This window comes from Corapipo altera, unplaced genomic scaffold (assembly GCF_003945725.1).
Source record: "Corapipo altera isolate COAL_440 unplaced genomic scaffold, ASM394572v1 65, whole genome shotgun sequence".
Taxonomy (NCBI): Eukaryota; Metazoa; Chordata; class Aves; order Passeriformes; family Pipridae; genus Corapipo; species Corapipo altera.
Genome location: NW_020884891.1, coordinates 3,520,965 through 3,546,343, shown reverse-complemented (window position 1 = coordinate 3,546,343; position 25,379 = coordinate 3,520,965). Strand labels below are relative to the sequence as shown.

The 25,379-nt window shown below is 37.7% G+C and overlaps 1 long non-coding RNA gene across 1 annotated transcript in view; it reads left to right on the top strand.

The window, feature by feature from the left end:
- Window positions 1-3,773: 3,773 nt before the first annotated feature.
- Window positions 3,774-25,379, top strand: part of LOC113948100 — a 71,592-nt gene continuing 49,986 nt past the window's right edge. The window contains exons 1-2 of the long non-coding RNA XR_003527998.1: window positions 3,774-3,878; window positions 16,361-16,488. This is a non-coding gene — a long non-coding RNA (uncharacterized LOC113948100). The remainder of the gene's footprint in view (window positions 3,879-16,360; window positions 16,489-25,379) is intronic.

The following is a 25,379-nucleotide window of genomic DNA, read 5'->3' as shown; positions in this document are numbered from 1 at the left end:
TCACATTGGAAAAAAACAGTGTTACAGTCCCATTCATTTTATTTCATTTTCATATTTTACAAGTGTGTTCTGAATACACAATCCATGATTTAAATATCATACTTTTTTTAAGCTGTAAAATCCTATGCAAAGCCAATAAGTAGAAAAATATGAACCTTAAAATTATATTCTGATATTTGTTACAAACTTGAGAACTGATAGACCTGTTAAACTGAAATATCAGCCTTTCAACAGCAAGCACTAGTAATAAACTGAACTATTTCAGCAACTGTAAACATAATAAAAATCCTTATGATGAATCTTCGAAAAGTTCATTTGATGAAACTCAGAACAAATAGACTGAATCCAGAGGAATGAATAATCCTGCATTACTGATAAGAGACAGCTAACTTTTTTTTTTTTTTCAAGTGACAAGAAGCTACCATGTTTTGCTAAGGAAGTAACAGTACAAAATAAAGGTCCAGAAAAATATCAAGAACTCTGTAAATAAAGTTCACTGAACTGAGAAAAATGCTTTCAAATTGAAAGCATTTTTTAAGACTGTGCATTTCTCCTTGTGACAATATAGGAGTTGCTTAATTATTGTCTATTTGGGTGAAAAGGTCAGTTGATAACTGTGAATTATCAGAATTTGTACTTCAGTCAGCTGTAAGCCCCAAACTGTTTACTTGTTGATCTGCTCAGTCTCAGATGAAATAAAGGACTAGTTTCAAATTTGGTTAAAACTTAGATGTTGAATTATTTTAGACACAATAGACAAGAAACTTACTCTGCTAATTAAAGTCAAGAAAATGATGTAATCAGCTGAAAGCACTGGGACAAGTCAGTGGCTACTTGTTTCAGAAATACCAAAGGTGTGTTTGTAATTCCAAGGCCTGAATTTTCATGATATTGTGAGACAGTTAAATGGGAAAAGGTGCAGCTGTGAAGGCAACCTATATTAACAGAAAAGTGCAAACCAGTTCCTCTTCTTGGGATGGCCTTTCATCCAAGTGCCATTTTTAAGGAGTAAGCGTTAAACAATACAGTAATAACTTTTCTTAGCAACACAAGATTAGTGAATGAAGCAGAATAATCACAAGCACTTTCATTACTTTTAACTATATTAGCATCTATTGTCAATATACTGATGAAGTCCATCCAGATGGCTGAAGCCTGTGCTCAGTGCCTGCTGAAACAGGCTTGCTTTTTTTGCAGAAATTGTGCCAAGATCAATTCTGGAGATGTTCCAGAAGACAATCAAACTTTGACTGTGACCATTAGCAGCTATTGTGGTGAAGAAGGAGCAGCTCTGTGCAGAAAGACACTGCAGATGACATCTCCGAATTTAGGGTAGGAAGGCAACACTGACTTAAAACTAGTTTTAGTTTGGTCCCATAGATTCAAAAACAGTTTAGTAATTAGGATATGTCAGCTGTGTTACTTGAGCACACCCCATGCCTTAATTTCATCCAAAATGAATCCAGAGTAGTGAAAGAGATGTGAAACTGTGTGTCCACTGGTGGGAATGGTCAGGAGGTACAGTTCTCACTCCTGTGAACTTGATATATTAGACACCTTTTTCCATGGAGAGAGTCATGGGTGCTAAAGGCAGTTGTTCAGGTTGTACTAGTTTGAATCTGACAATAACATGGGTAACTTAACACTGCATGTCAGCCATTTGGGTTTCTTAGATACAGCACCTGCTGCTACAACAGTTCAAGTAAAAGCATCACCTACTAGGGGTACATATGTTTTGATAAAAGTGTTACAGGCAAAGTGATCTTGCTGAACTAAGCAGTGTTTCATCAGCCATGCAGTGTAGTTCTGTCCACATGATCACATTTCAGGAATCACTCCAATGAATCAACTTCATGTGCTTACTAGTTGTTTTGTTGGTGTTTAGCTTGGTATGTGGTGACTTGCTTTATCTGTTGGAAGAATGTTTCTTAATGGATCATGTGGAGATATATGAAAGTGAGTTGGTCATAAAGGCAGCTTAATACTACTTTAATACAGACATTTCAATCTTCAGCTGAGAACATGTTCTTTGGTTTTTGTCCTTACTATGTATCTAGCTAATTTCCTTGGATTTAAAGGAACAAAACATACTAATAAGCACATTCCTCTTTATCTATGCTTCTATTTACTTTCCTAGTTATGCTCAGGGTGCCCAGTTCCAGGTCTTTGATCTTGACCTGCCTTGGAAACTGAGAGCTAAGGTGCCACTCCGTATTTGCTAATAAGGTAACATCTGCCCCCTGATGATAGCTCCATCAACCCTTTTTGTACCTGCTTTCTTCAGTTAGGCAAGTTAAGAATTATCAGCAATGGAATGTTCTTGTTTGTATTCTTTTTAGTCCTCTGTAGTAAATACTAAATGTGCTTCTTTCTCCCTGGGAAGCATGTTGTTCTCTGTTAATGAGATTTCACACTTTAAACCATACTGATAAGAGCACAGTGGAGCTAAGATTACATATTTAAAGTTGCTTCTGTTGCTAGGTAGTGATGAACTTGCTATCTAATATGTGAATTTTCCTTCTGAATCTATCTAATGTATCTTGTAAAAATTTTCCTTCATTTAAGCCATAAAATCAGTTTCTCACTTGTTAGAGCCAAAATCTGGAGCCCATTAATACTTCGAGTGATCTTAAAACCATACTTTTATAATTGAACATAAAAAGGTAAATATGTTCATTTTTCTATAGTTCATAAAAGGTATTTCTCCCCTGCTGTAGTATTGTATCTTCTAAATTATGTTGCAGATAGCTCTGATTACTTTGTTGATTTTCCTTAAATGACAGATGACTGTGGGCAAGTTCTCAATTTTTCTTCCCAATTCCCCAACTTGAGGATTGTCATCCCAAGTCTTATTGTGTTTGCAATGAAATTTTTCCTTGGGAGGTACTATTTTGAGCACAAATTTTCTGTAACAGTGGGAATTATTATCTGTGACTAATAACAATCTCTATGGAGCTTGTTATACAATGAAGACTGGTCATGTGAGTATATTCCTGTGATTGCTTGCAGCTACAAGCAGCTTAAATTTCTGTAAGTTGCTTCCTTATCAGTTTTTTTTTCCTCTCTAGTGAAATAAGGTAAATTATTTAAACTACTATTTTAACTCAAGTTCAATAACACTTAGGTGAACTCTCATGCAACAGTCTAGAAAGATGTGCAAATTAACAGCAGTTAAGCTGGTCCTTAAACTGTTCTAACAGAAATTTTAATTGTCATTTGAATGGATCCTTAGATAGCTAACCTATTTCTAAAATAACACTTCTTCAGAAGTGTCCCATTGGTGTGCAAAAAATAAAGACACCAGTAGTGAAGATCTAACTTGGAATCCATTTTTTTCCTAATTATTTATTTTTAAACAACTCTTGTTTGGTACACATGTTCTGAGAATTAGGTATATAAAATAAAACCCAGCAATCAAAACACCAAATCAACCAGAGAAACAAACCTGAAATTCCCAACCTGTGGATGGCTTGGTCCATTCTATCTGTCATATAAATCATCCTGTGTTAATTGTATTGGAAACATAAATTGAAATAGTCATCTCTTGAAAATAGCTTTCCTGTCCTGTAGTGATGCTAACTGATTTATTAACAGCTGCAAAATACAGCCATAGCTTAATGAGGGTTTGCTTATTGCCCAGGGAATGCTGTCTAATGGAACTGAGTGTTGGATTTTATAACAATCTGACTAAACAATAACTGTCAGGTTGCTCCTGACATTCATTGATACTTCAAACACTAAAACTGGCTTTCACTGCAGAACTACCATGAAGTGTCTCCTACAGTGATGGCATTATACACGTCTGTCCTCAGAATAATTCTAAACTTTGGCTACTGTTGAAGGAGATACTGGGTATTGTGATGGGCCACCAGTGTGAGGTAAGAGAATATACACAGTTTTTGTAATCAGAGTTCCTCTGAGAGATTAGGTTGTCCAGAGAAACTGTGGTTGCCCCATCCTGGGAAGTGTTCAAGGCCAGGTTGGATGGGGCTGTGAGCAGCTGGGTCCAGCGGAAGGTCTCCCTGCCTGTGGCAGGCTGTTGAAATGAGATTATCCTTAAGGTCCCTTCCAAGCCAAGCCATTCTATGATTCTGTTACAGCAGACAAATTTGCACAGAATGTAGCAAATGCTACTTTTCACTTGCTTCTATTAAATCAGTACTGAGGATGTAAAATAAAAGTGTAAATAAACAAGAGCTTGTTACTCAGGATAAATACCACAGGTGAGATTGCAAACCAGGTGTCATTAGTGAGAACCACAAAGAACTTCTGTACTAGGTAAGTCCAAGTAAAAATGAGGATGCAGGAGGCTGTTCCTGGGGCTGTGTTGGTTTTCTGTAGTAATTACGCATGTGATGGATTTGATTTATTTTGGAGGGCCAGGAATAACGAAGTGTTTGCTTACTTGTTCAGTAACACTTATGATCTTGTTGACAACATGTTAGGGGAGGAAAATTGGCTGAGCACTGGCACTGCCACCTCATTGGGTACCTAATGTTGTCCTGGGAAATGGGGTCACAACAATTAGTGTGCTGCTGGGGAGGGGTGGTAACGGATGGGAACCGCAAGCAAAGCAGGGAAGGTAATTAGGAAATGAGAAGTAGTTTCAGAAACTCTGTGAGGATTTGATTGCCATTTACGTACATTTGAGTTCTGTCACTTCAGAATATGAACACAGCAGGATTATGGGGAATTAAAGTGTGTTCCTACTGTGGAAGATGAAGCAAGGTCAAAAAGCAGAGTGATTTGAATTGTGCAAATTGGACAATGATTTTGAGAAATACACCAGGATGTAAAGCTATCAAAAAATGGTAATTGAAGAAAAGAGACCATAGAAAAGGCTATAACTGTATATTCTTAACAGTATGAAGTTGTCAAACAGTAGAATAACTTACTTTTAATGAAGTACTAAGACTCTACAAAAGGTCATGAACAGTCAAGTAAATAATGTCAGTTTAATAAAGGTTCTAAAGGTTTCAGGCCTCGTTGTAATGCTGGATTTTGCTCATCTCTGTATAACATGATGGTGTCTTAGGAGCAATATCATTCTGTCCTGGAGGACTTTAATGTTGCAGTGAAATTGCAGAATAGAAATCCAGTGCTACACAAAAGTATGGTCTAAATTATTTTGTAGCTTTCACCTACAATGAGGTTCAAAAAAAAAAAAAGGACAAAAAAGAAAAAAAGGTAAAACTCTGGAGCAATAAGCTGTAGGGGAATAAACAGCACATAGCTGGTCTCTACTTGGAGGTGGGAATGTCTTCCTTTCCCTATGCTCTGGTTCTGTGTCTCAAGTGGAGAAACCTCTTGAAGCCTTGAAATTTTATTCCGAAGTGGGATGATGATGATATGAAAAGAAAATTCTAGTGTTGCATAACACACTAGAAACAGCTTCATCCAATAAGTCAGTCAAAATCCATGGTGCTAAACAAAGTAGCTGTTAAGTGTGTGTTCATTATGTAAGACTTTTGGCATGAAATTAATCCAGGCAGAAATTCAGGTTTATGTGACCCCTGTGTCTTGTCAATGGGACCTCAAGCAGAAGAGCAGGGGAAGAAATCAAGTGAAGCAGTTACCTTTTGACCATAGATCCTAATAGACTGAAATACAGAATTCAAAGGAAAGAGCAGAGAGTAAAAAGTTTCAGCAAAATTAGTTTTCAGCACTTTTGAAATATGTGTTGTTATGATGCAACTACAAAGAAGGAATGATGATCTGTAATTCACTGGAGTATCAGAGCTCAAGTCTCAAAACATTTAAGTTACTGCTGTGTGAAGAGAACTCTTTCCAGACTGGATGTAGTACATAACCGAGGAGGTATTTATTTACCAGGGTGGCAAGCTCTGCTTATTGCAATTAGTGTTTCCCTAGCAAAAAAAAAGAAAATAGAAATGTCAATAATTTTGCCATCTATATTGATTCATAGTTTCTAAGGTTGTGATTTCTGACTGAAAGACATAATGTTACTACCAAATCTCTACACTTTTGTCTCATAGCCACAATGAAATAGTTCAGTCAACTTAAAAGTGCTTGAAGTTGACTTTTCCCTTTTTTCTGTTAGTTTTTGTTTCTTAATTTTTGTTCATTAACTTTGGGCTTTGCCTCAGAATTTTGTTTTTTTTTTTCAGAATAGCCTCTGTTTCCGGAGGTTATTCAGAAACATTTGTGACCATATAGCAAAAGATCGCTGAAGTCCTTTTTTAAAAACAGGCATATAATTAAGGAACAAATTCCTTAAAAAAAAAAAGTGTGTATTTGTGTGATATTTTGAAAAAATAGGTATTTATCAAGTATTGTTCATGGGGAGTCCAGTCTAATCCCTTCTATCTGTGTGTAGGTGGATGAGAACGGGAAAAGCAAAAAACACTGGAAATGTATTTCTTCATCCTGTTCCCACCCTCCCCCCCAAAGGAAAATATAATGCTGTTTCCATGGAAAAATCAACATGATAGAGGACTGCTGGATAGCCAATACCATTTTTTAAATCCAATGGGTTGCAGCTGTACTGAGAGGGAACAAATGTTTTGCTGCCTTTGCTGCCAAATAATAGATTATATTTGGAAGCATAAGACTAATGAAAAAATACAGTTCAGAAACATAGTGATTGCAAAGCTTCAGGCGTAAGAAAGGAAACTGTTAGCTTGCTTTGTAAAGCAGACTGGGCTTTAAAAATTTTGTTTTTTTTTTTTTTTTTTTTAGATGCAGTGTTGTTAAGTTATATATAATGTTGTTTCCTGAGGATCCAGTTTTTCACCATGGCAGTGTTCCTAAACTTCCTGCTTTCTGCTGGCTATAATTTATCTACTTACCAGCAGCAGCCATCTGCTTGGAAAATCATTAACTCAGACTTGGGTGGAGGAAGGCGGGGGCAGTGACAGGGAGATGGGGTTGTCCTGTGGAGGGATAGCAGGCATGGTGTTCCCGATTCTCTGGGTGTGCTCCGTGCTGGTGGACAGCCACCTTGTTTGTAGACATAGAAGAGCGACATTTCCCTGAGATACTACCATGCAACAAACTCCAGTGAAATGTGGGAGCCTGAATCACATGAGGGTTTTGGTGTCTGGAAGAGTGTGTTGTTCAGTAAGGGCCTCCCCACCACAGCTTGCAAGATTTTTAATGAGCTTACTGGGTTGAACTTGTAGGTTTGGGCAAATTCCAAGACCAAACTTACTGAAGCTGACTATTACTAGATAGAGTTACTGGTGTTCAGCTTTTGTGGGAGTGTAAAATTATGTGACATTAGCCAGAATGGACCTGATCTGTAGGATCACAAGTTGCTGCTCACCAGCTGAGGTTACCTGTGTCCCTGCAGGGTGACTGCAGCCAGTGTTTTCCATTTTGCACGTGGAATATACCTGGCACTGGTTTAAGGTTTAGCAGAGGACCAGCAACTCTTTTACCTGTGGTGATTTTACCACAGGTGACCAACCATTAGGTCACCTTAATGGTTTTATTCAGTTGTGTAGAATCTACAGTTTCATTACTGAAAACTATTAGATATGAGAATGAAAAAAGAAAAAGTTATTCTGTTAAGCTCTTTATAATGAGACATAAAAGTTAAGTGTGTGTCATTAAATCTTGTTAAAGCAAAAAACAGGTTATCTGCTTTTCAGTCATCTGTTCATTGTCATGACAGAAACATTGATTTGTATCTTTAAGAGATCAATAACTGCAGAACTGGAGCTCAGTTTGGCGCAGGTGGATGGAAACACTTCTTCAGTGCTTCTGTAAGAAACTAGTAAACTGAATCAATAATGCCACATGACATAAAGGAAAGAAGAAATATCTTTACAACATCAAGCAGAGGTTTAGTAATCTGATCCACGTTCAGGGTATTGAGCAACTCATCAAATATGTGTGCAACAAGCAGCAATTGATTTTCCAATCCCTGACCACCTGACGTGAATATGTGTGTGTAATATCACTGAGTAGCTCATGCAAACTTTTGTCTATTGAATTGCTGGGAAGATTTTGCTAAAACATGCTCTGGTTCACAATTTCTTTTTTTTTTTTTTTTTTTACAGTTTGTTGGTGATGAATGATGTAGGAATTTAAACCCTCACCTTTAGAAACCACCATCTGTTATAAAATAGATCACTGATGTCTCCTTTAGCAGCTTAAGGCAGTGTGATTCAAATTACTGCTGCCTCTGACAAAGAGGGAACTGAAGAACTTTGTGTTACTTGCTACACTTGTAGTATCTTTAAAGAGCTGTGGTTTGTTTTCTATTGGGACTATATGGATCAGGCATTTAGAGTGATGTGCACAGCAGTGAAAAGCAGTGTGAAATTCACTTCAGAGATTTGCAGCACCTGGGAGTTGGAGATCACAGTTGCACCTTTCTGTTGGTTATAAACAAAGGTGGGATTAGCACCTTGCTGATCAGCATCTGTGGTCAAGCTGAAGCCTATTTGGTAACATGATTTTAGGTGGGTTAATTGCAAAAACACATGCTTTTTCCTCCATTATAAGGAAGCGTATTTTATACCAGATGTTGTTGGATATCATGAAACACTTGTTTATATAAATACAAAAATTATATTAATGGAAAAATGTACTACTTTTACACTTGTAAATGCTGGCGTTACCTGAATTCTACAGTTTCTATTGCTCCTAATATGTATAGAATCACTGTAAATTATATAAAGTAGAAATGTTTAAAAAAACCAGACTGATAAACAGAATTCAAAAACTTATTTTCCCCTTTTTTTTTTTTTAAAAAATTGAACACCTATGCATATGGACATTGTGCTGGACTTTTCACTCTGGACACAATAACTCCTGAAAGAAAATTCAGATGCTGAAAGCTTGCCTACTCCAAATACTTGATGTTTTTTGTCAAGTATTAATAGTATATTTGGGAATCAATTAAATTCTAATTAGTATTGTTCATATGAATTTTAATTCATTTCATGGTATTTTAATTTCTCAAATATATCCTTTGCCCTGCTACTGCAGGGCCTTCAGGCAAACACAGTCATAACCATGCAGGTGTGTTTAGCAGATATAATAAAACTACGATAAAAGTGCAGGTGTGCATAGCAGGTTTATAAAACGAGGCTTCCATGGACTGCAACAAACTCTGTCTTAAGATGAGTTAGGAGGTAATCACTGCTACTGTGACTTTCTGATTGCCCTTCCTCCACTGTTTTCCCTCCAGCTCCAGTGGCTGTGCCATTTTGTCAGGGGATGCAATGACTCACTTCCCCATTTTATTTTCTCTCACAGATGGCATAATTTCATCTCATACTCTCAAAGTGACAAGTGACACCGTGGCACTGACTCCATTGTATTAGGCTGTGCTGGCTGTGATGAATACATAATATGTGGTGCAACTTTCTTTGTCTCTGCCTTACGCAGCAGTGGGGGAAGTAGGAAAACACAGAGAAGGTAATGTGAGGCTTCATGTGCCTCTGCTGTGACTGTGCACGGAGGCAGGATCAGTAACACCGTTATTGGTCCCCATGTACTGCACAGATAATGGTTGTTTTTCTGTGTGCCAGGGAGCACAGAGGCGTACAGTGACTCACTGACTGACGTTGTCCTTTTGGCACACAAACAGTTCTGTCTTGCTGGGTTGGATCTATTTGCCCAGAGCTTTTAAATTCCTTTCCAGTACTGGCACTTTCAGTGGAACTGTAACCTGCGCATCCCACAGCACTCAGCTTTTTGAAACTGTGAGATGTGGAAGTGTTTGAGGTGTTGTCTAAGTGAAAGATATTCCAAAACCTTGTGCTTAAAGGTTTGTTCTTTTCACTTTTATGCTAGTGTTATGATAGGCAGGCACTGAATTTTGTTGAGGAGGAAAACGTACTGTGAAAGACCTTCCCACCACCATCACCCTACATACTGTATTTTATCTTTCCTCAGGATTTTCTGTAGCCAGCTGATTTAGAAATGGTTTGATGGGTGATGAAACACATCTATATTTGTGCTTGGTAACTAGGGAAATCCATTTCAGTGTCTCCACATGACTGTAACTAATCTTGACTGCATAGTAGAAGGGTTATAGATGGAAAGGGACCTCAAATAAAACACACACGTATCATTTGGACTGAAATCTGGGCACCATTTTTTGATGATGTACCTGCAAGTGTCCAAAAACCTGGTCTTCAGCATTAGAGCAGTTTTCTGTATTGTGCTGTTCTTTCTACCACTGTCCCTGTTGTGAAAGTCCCCAGAATATTGTCCCTTGGAGCCACATGAGAAATGTTGAAAATGTTCACAGAAAAAACATTACTGGCATCAAAATTATTTCTTTTATGCTTCCCCTTCAGTAAAGTCTTGAAAAAGTCAATTTTCCTGCCCACAGAGTGTTATTTTTCTGAGCTTGCTTTCAGTCGAAAGGGGCATTCTGTAGGAATTCCACTTCCATTTGTGTGTCTGCTCTCTGCAGTGACTTTATTGACCACATAAAGAGTGATTTTTCTTCAGTAGCTCATTCAAGAGACTCTTCTTGGTTTTATTTGGAGAGGGAAAAGGATTCAAGATAACACCAAAAAGCTTCCAGGTAAATAAATGTATGTTCTTGCCTGCAATAACATTTCTTTACCAATTTCCCTCCATAGTGATCTAATAAAGACTCAGAGTATGTTTTTTGTACCTAATGGTTTAATAGATATTTTCAGGCTTTCACTGCTTTATAGTGGTGATTAATTTATTAAGCAGATCAGAGAGCTTAAATTGGGAGCCGATTTCCCTGGTAGAATGTAGGGAAATGGGGCACTTTTAATGTTCTGTGGTAAACTGGAAATTCACCTTAGAGGTCAAGGACTTGAATCTGAGGTGAGATGTGGGCATTTTTTACCACTGCCAGTTCATGTTCCCCTTTCTCTCAAGTTCTCCAGTTAAGCTTGTCAAAATAATATTTGCTGGGAAAGAACAAAAACTACTGAGGAATTTGAAATGGTTATGGCAACTGGAAATGTCACCTTTTTTTATTTTTTTTAATTTTAACAATATTTTTTTCCTCTCCAGTGTTCTCAAATACTGCTGCTCAAAGGTCCTTGTCCAAATATATAATGGAAACAAGTCGCCAGAGCATGGAACACAGAATTAACCAGATTTCTTTTCCAGGGGACTCTACCAGGGATGAATGTTCAGCCTCCTGAGAACAAATACCTGTCTCGATTAGCAAGCAGTAAGAGTAAAAATGTAGACTGGAACATGATGCTGAGGACTATGTGTTGCCAACCAGCTCTAGTCTGATTGAGAGATTTGTTTCCAAAGTGTTCTCCTTATACAAATGAAAACGGTAATGTGAACACACCCTTGATATGAAGAATGTGTATTTTAAGTAACTGTTTTAAGAATTTTTTTTTTGTGTCTGTCTTTAAATTTTTGGTCTTACAAGTCTGTTACCAGTAGCTTCTGGAGATGATTACAGATACTGAACAGCAGATGAATCTGTTCTCCTGAATTTTTCAGGCAGACAGGAATGCCTGCCAGGCCAGCACTGAGCCAACCAGAAGCTGTGGCAATATGGGCAATATGAAACAGAATTTGATTTAACGTTAGCATGCCTTTCTGTGGGTTTATTGACTTGATTTCTCTATTGTGCTAACTTAATCCATGCAGTTTCCAGTTGATTTGGAGTGATGACTGCTTTTGTCTGCAAAATACTTTCCAAACATATTCCTAAACCTGCCAATAAACAGAACTACAGGTGAGAAGTGTGACTGCTGAATGAAAACAGTGGGTGAAAAGGTAATTGTTAGAGGCTAGAACCTTAGAGAAAAGATAAAAAAAATCCTAAAAGAGATTAAAACCATAATTAGACCAGCACTGTGAGAAGATAACCGAGTCCACTTTCCAAAAGGAGTGGTTTTACACTTGCTTAGCGAGAGGACTTGTCTCATGAAAGTTCTGGAAGCAGAACAGTCCATTGTTTATAAGATTGATTTGCTATTCAAGTTAGTGTATGTAGAGCACTCTAGGTCTTATACAAGGCTGAAAACTGTTTTCATGTGTTGATTATGAAATAAATCTTATTACAATGTTATAAGCAGTACTTCAATACTATCATCATCTCTAAGCAGAGACCCCAAAAATAGTCCTGTGTGCTTCAATTTACCATGTTAATAGAATTAAAATTTACTGTACCCCAAATGAGGTCATACATAAATCTTTTCGGAGCAGGGATCCCAAATGGTTCCCCCATTTAAGAGAAATATTAATGTAATAAATGGGAATGCCTCCCTCCCTCCCTGACCCCATCCAGCAGTTAATAGTGAATTGGATAGGAACTTTAAAGTATGTCATTACTAGAAAATATGAACTACTTCTGACCCTTAGATTCACCCTAATATTTCAGAAAACATCCAGAATTAACAGCATTATTGGTGTAAAGATCTGGCTGGAAAAGGGTTATTTATTGTGTAGAAAAAGTACATGTAGAAAATTTCTCTTATGACCTTGTTTCTTAATATACATATAAAAAATTCCATTTCACTACTTAAATTGCTATGAGAACCATGAGTAAACTAGTATTTTGCATAGCTTAGTCCAGTGAATTAAGTGTAAGTATTATTAAAACTGCATTTGTTACAATATTTAGAGGGAAGGGGAGGAAAATGTGCAAGTCAAACCTTTCTACCTTGGAGGACAGAAACCAAATAGATATAACAGAAGTCATTGATAAATTGGGCTGTTCAATTGGCTTAGTGACAAATGACAACTGAGTAGGAGTCATTGCAATGAATCTAGAGGGCCAGTATTCAAAATACCGTCCTTTACTGTGAACACTTTATCAATTTCTCCATAGTTAGATAGAAAGCTGAAATAAATCCAATCTATACTTTTAAGTTTAGATTAGAAGCATAAAGATAGTGCTGTTGTCACCATTTAATCCTTCTAATGCCCCCATAGTCAGAATCTGGTGTGGTCAGAACTTTGAGATTAGTCTGTTCTGTTCTTTCTGTGCAGGAAGTTTTTTGAAAGATTTTTAAAATGAAAAAATCAGATTTATTAGAGTAAGATTTGAATTACTGAACTCTTTAAATAGCATGTATAGGTGAGATATAGCACAACAAATCTCCCTCTCTTTGTCTTCTCCTGCTTCTTCTACATCCTTTCAGGACAGGTCCTTGTGTTTGTTTTAGGAATACTGTCAAAGTCCACATAGCCTGGTGTAGTCATGGGGAAGTTTTTCCCTGTCCCTGCTTTCTCATAAAGGGGAAGGTATGGTCCCTTTTCAAACTACAGGTTCTCAGCAACATTTTCTGACTTTCTTCCCCAGTAGAAGAAAGCAGAAACCACATAGTTTCTGGCATCTTATTATCCAGTGGTTTTCCTGGAACATCTATAACACCAGAGCCCTGCCCCTATGTCCTTATTTTCTTGGAATGTAACAAAGGCATTGAGAACAAAATGGACTGGTTTAGTCCATTTTAACATTAATCCACCTGCTGATCAAAAAATAAACAGTGGACAGATTGATATCTAATGAATGGCAGTGGTCAGATATTGAAGATGCCTTTTAAATTAAAAAAAAAAATTGAAACTAACTAGTGGTTGAACAAACAGTAAAATAAGATGAATAATTTTCTCTTCTAAGAGAAAAGACTGTCTACAAGGAGAGCCTGGCCTCACTGCATCATAGGTTTGAACCAGAATGCAGAGAAGAGAAAAATTCCTCAGGGTGTGCTTTGGCAGAATTATGAAATAAATAAAAAAATGTGCTGGGTGGGAATATTTTTCTCTGTTTGAATGGTTTGAAGCAATTTTAGGATTTTTGACCAATTTAATACATAATCCTTTAACTATAATGTTCTTGGCAAAGAACATTCTTCCGCTTCTGTCTTGTCAGAAGATGCTATTCCTCTCAAAAGTGGTTTGGTGTGACATTAGCTGTAAGGTTTTTCAGTAGTACAGGCAGAGTTTGGTTGTTGCAGAAGGTGCCCCAAAACCCTGCTGTGAGAGTGAAAAGGGTGAGAAGTGGTAAAGGGGGGTAGAGAACTACAAGGGAAGAAGAAAAAGCTGCTGAGTGTGAAATTTCCATGTTGCTGCTCTGCACAGACTGAGTGCTGGCTCCTGCTTTCAGAAGACTCCTTTTATTCCAGCAGCAATGGCTGCTCTTGCAGCACCCTGAGCCTTCCCTGTGAGCAGCAGCACTGCCTGACACCTCAATGCTCCTGTCTGGAAAAGGAGCCCTCTGCTCTTTTGCTGCAGAGCAGCAGACTGTGCTCTAAGGTGTTGAGCAGCACTGCTCTCACCACGGTTCAGTGGGGGAGAATGCAGAGGCTTCATCTCAGTCTAGGGAAGGACTGAGACTTGGCCTGAGTCTCAAGTTTAAGGAACTTAAACAGATACCTTATTCTGATTTGCTGTTTTATCACTGACACTTCTCAGTTCTCTGTTGCAAAGACTTGAGGGAAGCATACTCAAGGATTCCCAGCTGTGAACAACACCTAAGGAGTGATAGGATTTAATTCCATGATAGTTGAGTGTCTCTCCATCTCCCTGAAAGAGGTTATATCGAGGTGTCTGTTGCCACTGAAAGAGTGGACAGGCAGTGGAAAAGGTTGGGGAGGTGGTGGAGTCCCTGTCTCTGGAGGGATTCAAGATGTGTCTGGATGTGGCACTTGGGGTTACAGTTTAGGGGTGATGATGGTGGTGCTGGTGGATGGCTGGACTGGATAATCTTGGAGGTCTCTTCCAACCTTGTTGATTCTGTGATTTGTAGCATGTAAGAGTGATACATAATGGCTTTATAATTGTGTGCAATAGGGCACAAAATGACAGAAGTCTACGTTAATACCAGCTGTATTTATTAGCTCCCTTACTATTTAATAGATATATTAGATTTTTAATAGTGGGTTCCTTAATAAATATTGTGGTCTCTTAAATTAGTTACATATTCGACCTGCAATTAATAAGGTGCAGTCAGACACATAAATAGAGCTGGGTGTTGCTTGGGCTTAACCTGCATCTCAGGAGGATTGGATCCAGAGATCACTCACAGAGAACAAAGGTCTCTGAAAGCAAATGGACACAATGGAAATAAGATTAAAACCAGTGTGTATCTTAAACTCTCCAAAGGGTTATGAATGATGTTTTTATAGTGGCAAGCGGGAACTCAGGAAACTAGATGTTCCAGTTTTAGAGATTACAATGTCTGTGTGCTGATGTTAACACAGCAAAAGGTCTCAAGTAACAACAATGAAAAATTGCACTGTTGTCTCAATTTTGTATCAGTATCTTGGCAAAGCACTCAGATATTTTGAGCAGAGAATAACAGTTTTCTGCTTCTATACTCCAAGTAAAGGTTTAAAAGCAAATTCTTAACACAAGGATTTCATATAAAATTGACTTAATCCATTCTGATAAATTGGAGAATAAGCAAATTCTATTACTAGCAAAGCCTGTAAATATTTTGTATGAAAGCATTTTCGATATAGAAAAAACAGGGCTAAAGGAAGACGTTATCTTATCCATTGAACTCTCTCTTAAATCTTCATCTCTGCTTAAAAATCTCTAGTGAAAGAGTTTCCAGAATTGCATTAAGTGACATGATGCAGTTCTTCACTGACTTACAGTGAAGAGTTGCCTACTGCTGATTCATTTCCCTGGCAGCACTGAAAAGTCACCAATTCTGCGGTCATATTCTGTGGATATGGAAGTGATGTTCTCTTCTTTCTCCTTTTACCTTTCTGGGAGATTTTCTTACATTTTGAAGTTTTTTAACATGTATTTTCAATCTAAAGACTGTAGATTCCCCCTCCCCCCCCCCCTTCCCCCCAGAATGTATTTTCTCTTAATTTTGTTGTTGTACTTGTGACAACCTTATAGCAGCCTTTCAGTACCTAAAGGGGTTTTGCAAGAAGGCTGGAGAGGGTCTTTTCAGAAGGGGATGGTGTGATAGGATGAGGAAAAATGGCCTTAATCTGAAGGGAGAGCAGGTTAAGAATACATGTCAGGAAGACATTCTTCCCTGTGAGGGTGGTGAGGCATTGGCACAAGTTGCCCAGAGAAGTTGTGGAAACCCTGGAAGTGTTCAAGGCCAAGTTGGATGGATTGAGCACTGTGGTCTGGTGCAAGGTGTCCCTGCCCATGGCAGGAGTTTGGAATGAGATGAACTTTAAGGTCCTTTCCAACAAAACCTTTCAGTGTTTCTGTGATCTTACACATATGCTGACAGTGACATTATTGGGGAAGGTGGGTGAAAGGATTGCCTTGTGTTTTGCATGTGACATTCCAGTTTATATCTGCTGATATTTCTACACTTCGACTGGTTTGTGTTGGTCACTTTGTGTATCTATATCTGTTCAGCTCAAGCTAGTTCTCAGTTCGATTATTCTTACTGCCCTACTTTATCCACTTTTTGAAGTACAGTCTACTCCTTCTTCTCCCATCTGTGCAGGCCAGTGCCAAGACACCTCTTTGGGAAATGATGTAATCTGTGTGCTTGCAACCAGTTCTCTGGAGGTGTTGAGTGAAGACTGAGTCGATTGTAGCTGAACAAAGGGAAGATGAAAGAGACTGTGAAAGGTACAAGTATTCTCAGTGTATTTGCTGTGAGGGAAGAAGGCACTGTAAATAGGCTAATGGATGGTACAACTACTATATCATCCAAGAAAAGTGGGGGGGGATTACAGTAGAAAGATGATCAATATGTATAAAACTCCAAGAAATGTTTTTTGTCTTTAAGATTGGTGCAAGTTGAAAACTTGCTGAGCAAAAATATTTAGAAATAAAGGCAATAGAACTGGCAGGAGTGTAGCAAGTCTAATCAATAATAAAAGGATAATCTGTCTTTCTTTGTAGTACATGAAGCAATAATCTGTTGTTCAGATTGATTAAATGCCTCAGCTCTGTTTCGATTATTAATCAATCTGTAAAACAGCTTATTGTGAGTATAATACAAAGTACTAGAGATTATGGGTAGTGGATGGTGAGAACAGGACGAGGGAGGGGGAGTCTTTTTTCTTTCTTCATGTGAAAAAAGTTGAGCTGTAGTGAGGTGGAGGGTTTCTTTGGACAGATTTTCTGTTCCTATATATATTAGTGGCTTGACTGCAGTGTCAAGTTGCAGAGTTCTAAAACAGGATCTAAAAGTTGAGTTTACACAATTTGTGGTGATTTTCATCTCTGATATGCAAACACAGGAAGGGCCACTAACTGGACAGAGAAACAATGTGAAATATGAGGACTAAGAAATTAGGAAGCTCTTGGATAGAAAGAAGCTGACCAGTTATCTTTTGGAAACATGCTGTTGTCTAATATGTTCTTTGCACTAATAATTTATTTTATTCTGACAAAAATGCATATTTGTTTGGTTCCATTCTTCTAAGGTAACACTGAATGTGTGGTTTACAGACTCATATTGGATCTTCAGAAGAATTTTCAACTTATGAACTGTACTGACCTGCCCGATTAATGATGGACTATGCTGACAGTTTAAATTTAGTTGCATCCTCAATCTTGACTCCTTTCCAGTTGTGTTGCTTTGGGGGTTTGGACTTGAGGATTTTTTTTGTTTGTTTGTTGGTCTGTGGGGTTTTTTGATGGTAGAATAAAATAATGAAGCTGCTGATAAAATATGCCTATAAAAATTCTGGCAAATTTATTACAAAACAACATGGCTTGATTTCTTATTTTTGTATCCATCTGGTCATTAGGCCTTTCCAACTGTCAGTGTCTAATATAATCTCCTTTAATAGCAGCATATAATTAGCTCTATGCTGATCAGAGGCATTGAGGATGGTGGTGGTAACATTCAAATCTGAATATCAAAATCCCAGAGAAGATAACTCAAAGAGACATATGTCTAAGCCAGCATTTATGACTTTTAGTCCTAAAATCTGTAACTGTTGATTTAGCATGTGAGCTTTGAACTGTGGTATGGAAACTTATCAATTAAGAATCCTCAGGAGTTCTGGAAGGAAAGTACAGATGTCTCTCCAAATGTGGTAGTATTTCACTTTTTTTCCTCTATGCAGTCCTGATCTCTCTTCAAATATTTGATTTCTTCTTATTTGTCTAGTTTCTTATTTAAAAAAAGGTAATGAAAACTATAGCCTTGACATTGCTCCATTAGGAACAAGTTGCCTCAATTTTTAACCTTAATCCAGAGCTCTATATATACAATCTATACACATGTACTTCATAAAGTGTTTCCTTAAAGGCTGTTACAGGAGTCCAGTTTTCTAGTGTTTTTTTCTTTTTTTGGGAGGTGACTTGGAGATGTTTTTGTTTTACTGCACATATCTGATAAATGTATCGCAAATATAAAGTTGTAGCTGTTGTTTAGGAAGGCTCTTGAAGAGTGTTGATGTTTCTGAGACTGGGACTTCATTCTAAAAGTATGAATTTCTCTCAGTTCCTTTAAAGAACATTTGATTTTAACAGCTGTCTTCCAGAAGTGTTTTGTCTTGCATATGGAGTTGGACAAGCCAGCTATTTGATCATAAAAGAGCTAATTATGGGGCAGGATTTCAAACACTTCAGATAGATATTTATTGACTAGATCTAGCAAATTATTTGGTTCATTGGAATGTATTGGAACATCAACCTCTGTATTCTGCTCTGCAGTCTATCAAAATAAACCAAACAGGGCTTCAAAAAAGGAAATACTCCTTGACAAGTGAAAATTACCTCTCTTGCATTAAGGCTGGAAGCGTCTTTGAATTTAGGCTTTCAGTTCTTCTATAGAAGATCACAGTTCGCTTTTTGGTCTCCGGCATTGTAATCCATTTGAGGATTCTGTCAACACCCCTTTCAAAAAATGCATAAACCTGTTAAGATTTGTAGGAGAAAAATCTATACAAGTTACCTTTTACTCATAACCTGAAGTGCACAACCGGAGCTTTCTCCAAGAAGTGTTTCAATACCAGAAAAGGAAAAGCAGACATCTATTTCTTTATGATTCTGTATTGAAAGTAAGTAGTGGTAGCACTATAGGGTTTATTTCTGGCCTAGACATTTGCTCAGGGATTGTTTTGGTTGTCCACTACTTGCTGACCAGACTGTGAGGACACATCCTAACTCTGACAGGACAGTGGGATAGATACCAAGAGAGTCACTGCAGCACTTGAAGCATCAACGAGATGGGAAGCACACTGACTTCTCCCCAAAGAGATCTGTCAGGATTCATTGCAGGATCTATTCCTTACCTTCCTCCTTTAATTTCCTGCATCATTTAACCAGTGTTTTCTGTGGCAGAACTGCTCTGCACATCGCTGCTTTCCTTTATGTTTGTTAATAAATAGTGGCTTCTGCTACACAAGATTTTTGGCAGGTAGTAGTGAATATAATCTCTCTGGGTTGCAGATATAAACTAAAGACAACCCCCAGACCTTTTAATAAGAAACCAAAACCTGTTAATGATGCATAGGAAGCAGCCTGGAATTCACTGGACAGCTCCCCACTGTGGGCCTCTCCCTTCTCTGCCCCACTTCCCAATAAATTTAGTTTAAGGTTAAAACCCTCTTTCCCTGTTCTTTACAATTATATTTTCTGACTTTTCTCTGGAGATTATTTCCTCCAACGAAACTTCCTCATACCTCAAACCACCTTTGGTCAAAGTGTAGTTTTGGTGTGTAGAGTGGGGAAAAGGGAATGCTACCTTGTAAAGTAAATTGAAAAAATATACACTAACATACAAGAACAGTTAAGAGTGTTTTATACAGAACTGAACTCTTCAAAAATAGTATTAAATATTTTGAGCTGTTGTAATACGTGCACCAAACTGTATATGAAAAGATATTAAAATATTGAAACCCTACAAAGATCCTAAAAGGCTTTGCTTTCAAGCTAAATTTAACTGAGTTAATTTTTAATTCAATTTATTTTTTTTCTTTAATACTCAACCCTGAAACAAACAAACAAAAAATATTCCCCATGCTATTTAGAGATATACTATGTCTTGAAAGGCTTGAAAATATCCTCAGAGGTCAACATTAACAGTTACTGATAATTTGAGGTACATACCCTACAAGACTATAAGAGAAAGCAATAAATTGGATAACTTCCATCAAAACAAGTCTGTCCTTTTTATTCAGCAAAAAAGAAAACTTTCAGGAGTGTTGAGGTGGTATGAAAAATTGTTGTAACAGAAGCATCTTTAGTGCTAGTTTGGAAGATGATGCTTTTTTAGGCTTGTCCCATTAACAGTTCCTTAGGAAACAAAAAAAACCCTGAATAATGTTTCAAAACTCCAGCCTAGTCTCTTTACTGATGTTCTTGACATTATCTCTTATACATGCAAAGCAGTTCTGTGCAACTATTAATTGGATCTTCTGGGGAAGATGAGCAGAATTTCCACTTTTCAGCAAAACCAGGTGGCTGTAACTTAAGGCTATCTGAGATCACTGTAAGAATATCAGCCAGGGGAATTTCACCCTGAAGAATAAGACCTGTAAGAACCTTTATCTCGTGGCGATCCAAAGCTCATACATTTTGCCATTGAAAGGCACCCAGAGGACAGTTTGCCAAAGGGTTCTGTGGTGCAAAAAGTGGGCTGAGAGCAATGAGCATCGATATTAGAGGAAGTGAAAAGAAGTTTGTGTCTTGTGAATTGTTCATGTTTGAAGAGAATGTTGCTTGCTGAATTCCTTTTGCCAACATTGCCTTAATCTAGCAAGGGGATTTGAAATACATGTAATACTGAGATTGGTTTGTTACTGGTGGCTGCTTCTGTGTTTTTAAGATGTTGACTGGATTACTCTTATTGATATCTCTGCACTAATCTGTTATGAGACTGCAGGCTGTTCTTGCCTCCTCCTGGCAGAGAAGGTTATTTCCCAATCTTGCTCCTTAAAATTCCTTCCAGAGTGAATTCAGGTACAGTTTAGAGGATGTCAATCCACTGAAGAAAGAAAGAAACAAAAAACTCTGGTGCCCTGCAATCCAGTATTGCTCTTCTTTTAAGTAAGGTGAAAGACCTTCTTCTAGGTAAATTATTTATCAGTCAGCTCTTTGAGCCACCTGGGAATGGACTCTGTTCAAGTTTGTCAGTTAAGAAATAAACTCCTGGAGTGATTCTAAACATCTTTGCATTTTTGTCACGGAGTGAAGTCAGCTTTTTTGCTGGTCCTAATTGCAATCTCCTATATATCCAGTTATTGGACATTTAGAACTTTAAGTGGAGTAAAACTACAGGAAGTACTACCCAATATACTCTCTTTTGTTCAGTGGTTCACCTGCCAGAATTAGAAAGTTTCACTTTTGTTCCAAAGAAAATAAAGGCAGAAAGAAAGGTTCTTGATAACAAGTAAAGTATTGGGAGGTTATGGAGGTGGGTTGGAATGCAGAGAGCATTTGTTCATGCACTGTTTGGAATTTGGTATATCAGCTGATACATTACAGCTGTTTTGAAACTCTTTCACCACTTCCATTCTACCCCCAAGAGGAGGGAGCTGATTCATAAACTTAAATAGAGAGTATTAGTTCTACAAAAAAGATACTACACATCAAAATTCAGGAGTGTTGTGTATTAAGCCCAAGTGCAAGACATTAAATTTTACTAGAAAGTTATGAAATAAAACTAGTTTACTGGTTAAATCACTGGTATGACTTTTTTAGGACATTCATCAAAATCTACTTACACAAATTAAAACAAATAAACACATTTGTTGAATGATTGCAATTCCTGCTGCCTCAGAATTCTTTTTTATTGCTCCTTGAAAGGCATTTACTTAATTTTTCTTGTTCAGTCAGGTAGGTATCATAACTGATTATGCACAATAATGATTTTAAATTGTGTTGATGCATCACTTAGAGAATGCAGTTGTTAAAATCACAGTAAACACAGCTGATAAAAGTAGAAGAAAGGAAAGACAAGGAAGAAAATGGATGTAAACATTAGTGGACTCCAGTAAGATTATTGATTTCTTTTGAGTTGTTTGACAGATAAAATGGAAAAGCAAAATGTCCAACTTCAAAGCATCTCTTGAAGAAAATAGGAGAATGTAGCAAAGAAGGAAGAAAATGCTGAATGTTACTTTGTTAGAGAGAGGAGCAAATGCAATCCTTCTGCATGAATTGTTCATCATTTTCCTTTTTTGTTCTACAGCATGTGATAAACACCCATTTAGCTTTAGTAGGCAAAAAAAATCGTGTTTAAAGAAGTCTTGGTTCATGGGTCATCTTTCAAAGCATTACATCTTAATAGCTCAAAATTTTATCAGGTTCTGTACAACAGTCATATCTGAGGCTTCAAGCAATTCTCAGAAGAAAGCAATGAGGCAGTTCACTCTGATCAAGGAGGACATAATGCATATGCATTCGCATCAGGGCTAAACAGATTTTATAGAAATACCACTGGAGATACTGATCTCTGAAGAGAAACACATTACTCCAAATACATGTATTCAGAATAGCAATGAAATTACCCTCTGAGGCTTTCTGTGATGTTACATGTGGACTGTGAATGTTATTATTAGGTAGGAAGGGAGGAGAGGACACATGAGTTATAGTGTTAAGTCATATACAGGCTGTATTACGTATACATACAGATGTTTCATGTGGAAAAAGAAAGGAAGTAAACAAAGATGCTGCATGTAGATTTTTTTGATTTTAAAAACTGCAATCTTGCTTATTCACAAGTTCTATTTCTCTAAAAAGTTGGTGAAAAATGAAGTGCAAATGAGAGACTTTTGCTGGTAGGTGTCAATCTCTTAAACAGCATCTTCACCTGCCCCTACAAAATGCTCAGCCAGTCTGAATCCCTTTTGTAGTCTCTAGGCTTTTTTCTAATGTACATTTATATGCAAAGCACTATCCAACCAAGTTTTTAGTTGTTTCTGAGCTAAATTGCCATAGCAGATTTCCATGTGCTTTTGGGAGGGGACAGGGACAGTGGTTCTGTTCTTGAGGCAGGTACTGTTTCATGAAAGATCTTTACTCTTTATTGCAGCTATCCCTGGTGAAAGATTGCAATTACTATCCTACTTCCAGCAACTCTTTACCTGACTCATGACAGCTCTTAATTATGTGTGAAAGAAGAAGTTATATACAGAGAAATTTCTCAGAGAGAATTACCTCTGAAATGTATTCAGGCTTAGAAGGGTCTGCAGCAGGGCTATTTGTCTTGTGCTTCTCATTTGGCTATTTTTGCTTCAGGAGCTGTGAAACTTTGCCTGACTTAATACGAGAATTTGCATTGGGAAGGAATTTCTGCTCCCCCTTTCCTAAAGTTTCTCCCCCTCTTTTTTTTTTTTTTTTTTTGCTTTTTTAATAATCAGATTTGGCTCCATCTATGTTTCTTCCTTTATATGAGCCTCTTGCAGTCTACTGCTGAGTTAACCTGCTGCTGAGTGTACTGCTCAAGGAAACACAAAGAAATATGTAACAGGCTTTCAAATTTCTGATCAAGTTTAAGGTTAAATCTTATTATTCAGCTACGTAACTTTAATACTCTTCTAGTTATAAATGTTGTATTTTCTGTTCAAGTATTTATTGGCAGCAATTTATTAATGTTGGTACTTAGAGAAATGTACCGCAATGGCAGTTGTGTTGCAGTTGATTTTCAAAATAATTTCAAGCCTGCAGAAGCTGGCATTTAAAAAATGTTCTATTCCAAGTCTTACTAAATCCAAGACTTTAAATGATGTCCAGCTTCAAGACCATCTTAATGAGTAAAGATAACTGAGCCAGGACAGATGTACAGCTTCCTGGTCCAGGATAGGTAGGGTGTTGGGAAATCTGCCATTTAGTATGGGATAATATATTTCAAGTCTTTTACCACACAAAGGCAAGAAAGGAAGTTCCAGTCAGATCTCTTTTATGCCAAAAGGGAAACATCCAGCTGGGCTATTGTGAAAAGATTTTAATGCATAGTCCATCTGATGAGATTTTTATTTCTTTGGGAAGTTTGAGCTTTATTGCACTGATATTTTCAGATAAACTCTTTTCCCCGAAAACTTCTAGGAAGTTCTCAATATTGTACCACAATTAAATTGTTTATGATAGTTTATTAGTTCCTGACCAGTCTCCCATTATTGAGGGTTATTCAATTATGGATACTGGGTCTGATTTTTAATAAACCTTTCTGATTTTGTATTTCAACATGAGACCTAAGATGGCTCAAAGTAAACCTCATTTATTAAAGGTAACCTTGACAGTACAAGGTATGTTAAATTATAACATGCAAAGAGTTTCAGGAAAGAGATGATAACTGGAGATTGTAGTATTAACTTGCTTTTGTGGATTGGCTGTCACTGATGACCTGACCATTCCCTAACTGATGTGCTATGCGAAACAGCTGCATGTGTGATGCTGGTTTATCTTTGTTTTCTGGTTCTGCTATTAGATCATCAATATAATTGTCAATAAAGGAGCTGGCCACTTGGTGGAAGGCTTATATCCACAGAGAGTGGAGAATGTTCCTGAAAAAGGCATTGGTCTCCCGGCAGCAGTGAAAGTTGGGTTTCAGACGCAGTGTAAGCGTTTGTACGCTGCTGATTTTCCGCAGTCGGGCCAAGTGTTACAGGGACAAGGTCATCCTGGTGCCCTCAGTGGAAGGGAACAACCCAGCTGCTTGGGGGACTAGAATTGCAGGCCTCTTTTACCTGCCTAATTAGCAATATTACTTTATATTTTGCAGATCTCTTTGCATGCACTGGGAAAAAGTCTGCAGGGAGCTCATTATGTTTCCAGCCTTGTAGTTATAGGCTCACAAAGCTGTAGCTTCGGGGGGGTGGGAGGTGTCTTAAGTGGAAAAAAAAATCCATATCCAGACTGAAACACTGCTGAAAACTTGTAGGAAGTCTGTATGATATCTCCTGAGGGGCATGGTTTATCCTGCCCTGTGTGTTCCTGCAGAGAAGCTGTCCAGATGAATCTTCTTGTCATAGTTTTACTTTGAGACAATGGCTGAGGGCAGAATTTTGGCTCAGATGTCATCTGTTAATGAGTCTCTAACCAATGGATGGGTTTGGGAAGATAGAGGATCCAATGAAACCTTTCTTATTACTGCCTTGGTGTGATTTTTTAGAGCCCAGTGTAGTTCCTGTGACTGGTACTTCCTAACAGTAGAATTTAGTGTGAGGGGACTTTATTTTTTTTCTCCCCTCTTTGGTGGAGAGTGACTGAAACATGACAGGATCCCATTCTCAGCACACTGCTGTGCTAACAAACTCCAAACTGTTGCTGAGAGCAAGACAAGAAGTTTTCAAAGACAGGATAGAGAGCAAGAGCTTATGACAACCCTTTGAGGACAATAATGTGAACATTTGTTGCAAGAATGTGTCTGAATCCAAACTCACTCAGTTTTCTTTGAGTTTTCTTTTTCTGAAGACTGGATCATTAAATCAAAAAAGGTTGCACAACATACCCCATGGAATTATTTTGTGCAACCAGTTTAAACTGAAGGAAGTACTGTGTCATTGTTCTCCACCCATCATGGAGCTACACCAGAAGCTGCTCCTCAAAAAGTCAGT